Genomic DNA, 7,159 nt, shown 5'->3' on the forward strand with positions numbered 1-7,159 from the left:
ACATGATTACTATAAAAACTTGACAACAAATCGAAATGACGAATCCTCACATCCAGCTGATGAAGAAGACATTATTTATAATATTGCTGATGAATTAATTACAAATAATATAATATAACAGAACTGTGAACATTCATTTTTATGCAAAAGTTGTAATAAAAATATATAATAACTAACTTTTTCTGTAATAAAAAACTTAAAAATTTAAAGACTGAATTTAACTTTACTACTTTTTAAGTTGCCAAATTGATTAACTCCACCAGTCACATAAAAGCTGTAACATTACTGACGATTATTTTTTGGCTATTCTTTCTTATTAATTTTATACAGCGTCAGATGAAAGCTATATCTGTATTTATGCATTCTACATTATATGTGTGAATCTATATTATAACAGGAATTTTAGAAAACAATGTACATCTCATTGCTCATTTACTGAGCCTTTTCTAGTTATCATCTGCACACTCATCTAATTACTATGTGTCAATCTCTGTGCACTGATCTAATCACTATAAAGAGTGCTAGGTAAATACTAAACTTCGAAAATTGTGTGAGCTTTGGGTATCATAATTTATTACACATGTTCAGTACAATCACGTACAGCGTATACACATTTCACGGACAAAAAAAGTAATCTTAAATGTAACACGTAGTTTGCTGTAAGAGGGCTCAGTCTAGACTGTTTTTCTGCAATTTGGTAGAGTTTTTTGAATATAATAATTTATTTTTTTGTTTTGTGGAAAGCATGATTTTTGTATTTTTTTTATCTTTATTTGCAAAGTGATTCGTAAGTCTTTTAACAAAATCAGGAAAGAAGGAAATTCTGCGGCTGGAAGAAAAAACACTGCATATCACATGTTTTCACTTTCGAGATGTTTGTCATTTAAAGTTCTGGCCACCAATTCCTTTCTTGGTTTTCCATTTATTGAGCTTATCGTATTTGCATAAACTGAAATTTCTTGAAATTGTAACATGTTGCGGTATTCTCTACAGTCACTGAATACACAGCCGCGAGATCTAGGACGCTCGGAGCGTGGGCTGAGTCGAATGGTGCCGGCCCTGAGCAACGGCGAGTGCGCGTAGGGTTTGTGCGTCGTGCCGAGCCGTGAGTCTGGGGAGTGGGGAATGCCTCGTTTCTAGCTGAAGAAGCGATCTGCCGAGAACGAGGATCTTTGTCGCGTAGACCGTAGCGTTGGGTGTTTGGAAGAAATAAGTATAACTGTGACAATTCGAGCCGAGATTAATTCATACGAAATGAAGGAAGATAGCCGCTAAAGACCATAGGGCAGCAGGCGAAATAATAAAGGACAGTGCTGGCAACAACTGGCAGCGACCGTTCCAAAGATATGTCAAGACTAGTGACCGGCCAGGATCCGCATTCGTAACTGGGAATTTCTGATCGGTTTTTCGGTAAGTCTCATTATCAGTACGAATTTCTTCATTTACATTTCGATGGCTCGGACATCTTCTCTCGGCTGGGCTAATTATTCGCCAGTGCGAATTATTACACGCCACGTGCGTTACGCATATGGCGTCTTGAGAAAGCTTGCGAAACTGGAAGCACGTGTCTTCCACGTGGGCAATCGGTTCTTGCGGATATATGGCGTCGCGGCCATATTTATTTATATTAATATTCGGACAACTTTTAAAACGCCATAACTTGCTTAGAACTGGACTGAACAACTTGAATTTTGTTATTGCTTAGAATGATTAAAGAAAATAATATATGACGAAATATATATAACGAAGATTTAAGAAATGCATTTCATAGATCTCGGTAATTTATATGCATGTTGAAAATTTCAGCGGAATCGGTTGACTTTGGTATAAGCGGTAAACAATTAAAGATCGCAAAAATCACAGTTTTGTCCTGATTTTTAATATTTCTGTCCAATAATTGTGAGAAAGTTGCTGTTTTAAAATTTGTTTAATGCTCGTAACTATGACCTTGCGTTAACTGATTTCGATGAAATTTTCGGCATGCATGTAACTTATCGAGATCTACAATTCCTAATATATTTTCTTTGCAATATGTAAGCTTATTTTCTAATAAAATGTCGCTTTATGGGCATGTCTTGTATTTATTTCTTTATTTCTAGATATCTGAAACTGTTTCTTAAGTTGTTTAATGTAAGTATTGTATAACATACTGTATAACGTACCTGATTATACATTCACTTCAGATTGATCCTCTATAACTTGAGATATTATTTTATTGTCGTTAAGAATATGAAATCCTTTATCATTTCCATCATTTTTAATCACATTTTCTACATCGCACTCTACGCAGTGTGAAATGCACCTTGCAACATTATATATATAACTTTGTGATTACGGTTTGTTCGCTATCTGATCTTTCATGCAAAGATGAATTACTTTCACCGACTTTTAGAAGCTGTTATTCATTTTTATTCCTCTATTCGTGTTTGCTGCATCATCTTCTTTGCATTTTAATATGTTATCTTTATAATTTTTTTATGATATATACAGTAAATCTACCAATGTTATATTTACGAGACAAGAGATTAATTGTTTCTGAAGCGTCTATTAATTTCAAATTTTTCTTCAATACAAAGCACCACTCTTTTTCTCTTTTCGTTTGATTTGTGTGAAGACGTAATGAGAATATAGTTTCTGGACGAATCACATAGATACAAGTAACTGAATTAAATCGTTACTTATCTTACATTCTATGCAGGAAGACTATGCTAGAATTTCTAACTAAGAAACAAAAACAGTGTGTTGTATAATGGGTATGTCGCGTAGACTGGAGTTGGATAAGAGGAGCATCGTTCCTGACATCCAATTGTTGGTAACGGGTTACTATGTTGGATAAACACAGTCCAGATAAACGGTGTTTTATTAGTTCTTGTACTAGTTGTTCTATCATTAGTATTTATTTAAGATTGATGTCGTTTTTAAATCTCTATTTTATACGATTTTAAGATTTGTTTATAGTATGTATTTTTTTTTGTTGCAACTTGAATGTCCGAATTATATATAATATATATTATATATTATCAAATATTTCAAGATTTAATGAAAAGTATTTGTTTAATATAATGTTTTACAAGTAGTGTATAAACAAGGATTCGGACCTGGACAAACTAATCTAAATTGGAATCGAAATTGCGTAGGAACCGTATTTTATTAGGCTTCCCTCAATTTATTTTCTTTATTACATCACCGCCCAATGCTTCATCCTATAGCAAATGATAAAATGTCATGGTTAATAGTAAATCAAAGACCTATGCATATAAACTGTGAATCGTTTAATAGAGTTCGATGATGTACCTGCGCTGTTGTCTGTTTTTGAGTTGAAGTAAATTACCTCTCAGATGTTATACCAACAGAACTTTTATGATTTTCATTATTTTTATCGGTTTCTTTGCTTTTGTTACATGCTCCACTGCCATTAGCTTTATCTGTTTTTTCCGCTTCTTCTTCATCGTTACTACTACTGACAATAACTATTATCTCGTCATTATTGAAGGGTTTTACCGGTCTATTAGCAAATAATGTTTGCATCTATAAAATAGCATGCGATTATCCAATCTGTCAAATCTGATAGTATATTATCATTTTTAAATGAGTTTGTTTGCCAGTATACATATACTTCTGTCTTTTCTTTTTGTGCTTCCTCCTTTCTCTTATCACAATAATTTTTAATTTCTTTCCTGATATTTCCAATATCTGCAGTTGTTTCAGTAGTTTCCAAACATAGCACAAGTTCTTTTATTTCACGACTATATGTAAAGAATTAATTGTAACAATACAATCGAGCTTATAATGGCAAATCAATATTTTGAAATATTACATTGTATATGCTTGACCTCTGTAGGTTATTAAAAGCGTTAGTGTTATTTTTGTTAACAAATTTACCTAATGCTTTATTTAGATCATTCACTGTTAGTATTGTTCATAGGTTTTTATTTTCAACCAAACTGGTGTCCTTTTAGTTTTGCTTGTATGTGGTTTCCACAAAACCTTAATTCTCCTAATTAAAAAACCAAACACAAATTTTACCTTCGAGCACCTTGTAGAATATCGCAATTTTTGTTTACCTCAGTATAGCTCATAATGTCAGTCGTATCCTGGAGTACTTACCGGAACTTCTTGTTTTACAGAATACAATTAATTCGTGAGAATTAGCAACTTTATCACAATATTTCTGTGCCAATCTAAAATACACATATTATTTATTTCCATTTATTACTTGTATTCGTTAATATACTAATAGAATCTTACCTGGTCGAATCGAACCGTTCTTTATCTTTCAAGTAAATTACTTTCAATCGAATATACGGCAAGACCGGTTGCTTCGGATGATTTGACAATTGTTCCGCGGTACTAGGAATCAATTCATTTTCTATGCGTCGGTCGACGATATTAAAAACTGATCTGATAGCAATCTATCATTGTTACTTTTTACATTTGTATCATTAAGGACCAGAGTGTCAAACACAAATGGTCTAACGGTTTTTAATTTCAATTTCTTCAACTTAAACTTATTACCGTGTACGCTAAGTATGACAATGTGTTTGGCCTTTGATTCGCCTTCGCATAAAGAAATCGCAATCTGTAAGTGCGTTTCTTAAGCAGTAGTTTCTTATTTTTCATGCATCATAATTAATAAATAAATCTAAAAATATACCTGTTTGAGAAATGTAGTATTGTCTTTTAGAGTTAAACACGTGTGTGATACAACATTCCTGTTCCCCTCCCCACACGACAAAGTCAACAAAAGAGGGAAGGTGGACTTCCGAAGTATATCCACGTTTAAGACATGGTGCACGTTTTTTATGTAAAACAAACAAATTAAAGCATTTCACCTATGAATGAAAATCATGTGCAATAAAAAAAATGGAAAGACCTCTCAATACATATATGGATCTCATAAGTTCACCTTAAAATCGTTCAACATCCGTATTAATTTATCATCGTTCATGCAGCTTAAACCAAAAATTGCAACATGTGTATTACCCATTTTTATCATCAGTGGAGGAATGATCATTTTAGGGGTGGCTGTCCATTTTCCAAAATAATTTATGAAACCAGAAACAGACAACAAGTCCATTTGGCCCATTTATTCCACAACCTATAATTTTGATTATAATTACTAATGGCTGAATCAATGTTGAAAAATCACTGTACTTAAACTATTGATATTATATTTCTTACTTGGATGGTCATTTTTCCCGTGAATGGAAAATATTAGCATGTCAATATTAAAATTTGGATCCTAAAAATTTACAGTTTTAAAAGTACAGTGTGGGAATGTTAATTCTGGCTCGCTCAAAAATTGGATGTTAATTGCTCTGATGAAAAGACAACCATTAATATTTGTCGTACTTCAAATACCATCTTATATTGATATTATCATATCTTGCTAACCTGGGACCCATATAATATTTATTTAACAATTCCATACATTTTAATTCATCAGAAGTTGTTGGTTTCGCATCGTGAAATAAATCTCCACAATGAAATATAAGGTCTACATTTTTTTCCTTGCTACATTGAAGTATTTCTTCAAAAGTATTAATGCTCTCATCCGATGACTCTCCTGCTTGTATAAATTAATTATTTGCAGTATATATGTGCGTGTGTTGCTGTCAACGGTCATGATGCTACCACTGAGTGACCACATCAATGGCCTTGCCATTTTTTAATTGCTGTAATGTCTCCAGTTACATTTCGAAATATGTATTCTTCGATGCATTCTCGGCATCGAATAGTGTTTGGTGTTTCCAGGATTACAGAACCATATCCTTCACAATGACAATCTGCCTCACTTATGTGGTTTCCTGCGATGGTATGCCAGCAGCCTTCAGGAAATAATTCTCTTTCTTCTGCTGCCACCCCCGAGACCAACATTTTTCACACAATTTGTATTCTTCAGCTTCAAACACGAGTTAGATTTTCCTTATACATTGGCATTATTAAGAGATCCTCGCGCACCTCTGGATAATCAGCGGGATTTACTTCATCCTGAAAGTGATTCCAATTTTTAATTTGTGTCGCACGAACTATCGAAGACGAAGGAGTGTTTTAATTTATCCTGATGTTTCGCGATTAGGTGTCCGGTCGCATCTGTTTTTAAAATTGCATTATTTATATCCGACACTTACTATCTCGTATGGCCCGATGTAACGTGGATCGAATTTGCTTGTTTCAGATTCTTTTTACACATGGACGTATTACTCCACCATAAGTTATGTCGGATTAGCTCACTCATCGTAATATAGCTTGTAACGTAATCAAATAAGATCCGCAAGTCGGCATATTTTTTTCTGAGGGGAACACACTACTGGCTGTTTCGTGGTTTTCCCGAAGATTAATTCGTGGGGTGTGAAATTCGTAGCTTCGTGAACGGAGGTATTTATATGAAATCATGGCAAATGGTAAGTAGAGGTCCCATTCTTCATATGACTCGATGTATTGTTTTAGATATTCTGTTAATACAATATATGACTCCTTTTTAACAATCCATCTCGGCAACATGTAACATCAGTTTCCCAAGAAACTAGTGCTTTCATCTATCGAAATGGATTTTGTTGTCCCACGTATTGCAATGAAATGACTCGCGGACGCGACAGCTACTATCATGGCTTTAATATCTGATAAAGCAACTGTTAACTAATACTTTTTTAAATTGTCTCGCATAGTTAAAATGTAGCGATTTCCATTGATTGTTGTTGGAAGTAGTCCAAATGTGTCCATGGCATGTTCGTCAAAAGGTTCCAGAGGTGTGTCCGTAATAATTACGGGTTGACGGGTTTTTGTTCTGATAAGTGAACGAATGAATTCTTGTGAATCTTTTCTCATTTCAGGGCAGTGATATTTTTCCTTTAACCCTTTCGGTACGGAGGACCTGGCCGCGGTTATACATTCGTGGAACGATGAAGTTTTCCGCGAGAGTGGTTGCACTGTCCGACAGCGTAAGCCGCGAAAACATGTTTTGCGGCATTCATAGAAATGAAAATAGAAAATAGAAGCGTGATTGACACTAAACTTTTCATTCGGACCGCGACATCGGTGACTGACGCGGAATTTAAAGTGTTTAAAAAACATTTCTAAAATGTTTATACTGCTTTGTCGTAACCTAAACCAATCCTCGGCAAAAAACCGATTTCGACGGAATCTTATCTCGCGGATC

At 34.2% G+C, this 7,159-nt stretch overlaps 1 long non-coding RNA gene across 1 annotated transcript; it reads left to right on the forward strand.

Annotated features, from left to right (window-relative positions):
- The first annotated feature begins 998 nt into the window (after positions 1–998).
- Positions 999–6,916, forward strand: LOC143261509 (uncharacterized). The gene is made up of 2 exons (XR_013035614.1): positions 999–1,410; positions 6,179–6,916. It is a non-coding gene; the product is annotated as an uncharacterized LOC143261509 (long non-coding RNA).
- The last annotated feature ends 243 nt before the right edge of the window (positions 6,917–7,159 follow it).

The sequence above is a fragment of the Megalopta genalis genome, unplaced genomic scaffold (assembly GCF_051020955.1).
Source record: "Megalopta genalis isolate 19385.01 unplaced genomic scaffold, iyMegGena1_principal scaffold0054, whole genome shotgun sequence".
Taxonomy (NCBI): Eukaryota; Metazoa; Arthropoda; class Insecta; order Hymenoptera; family Halictidae; genus Megalopta; species Megalopta genalis.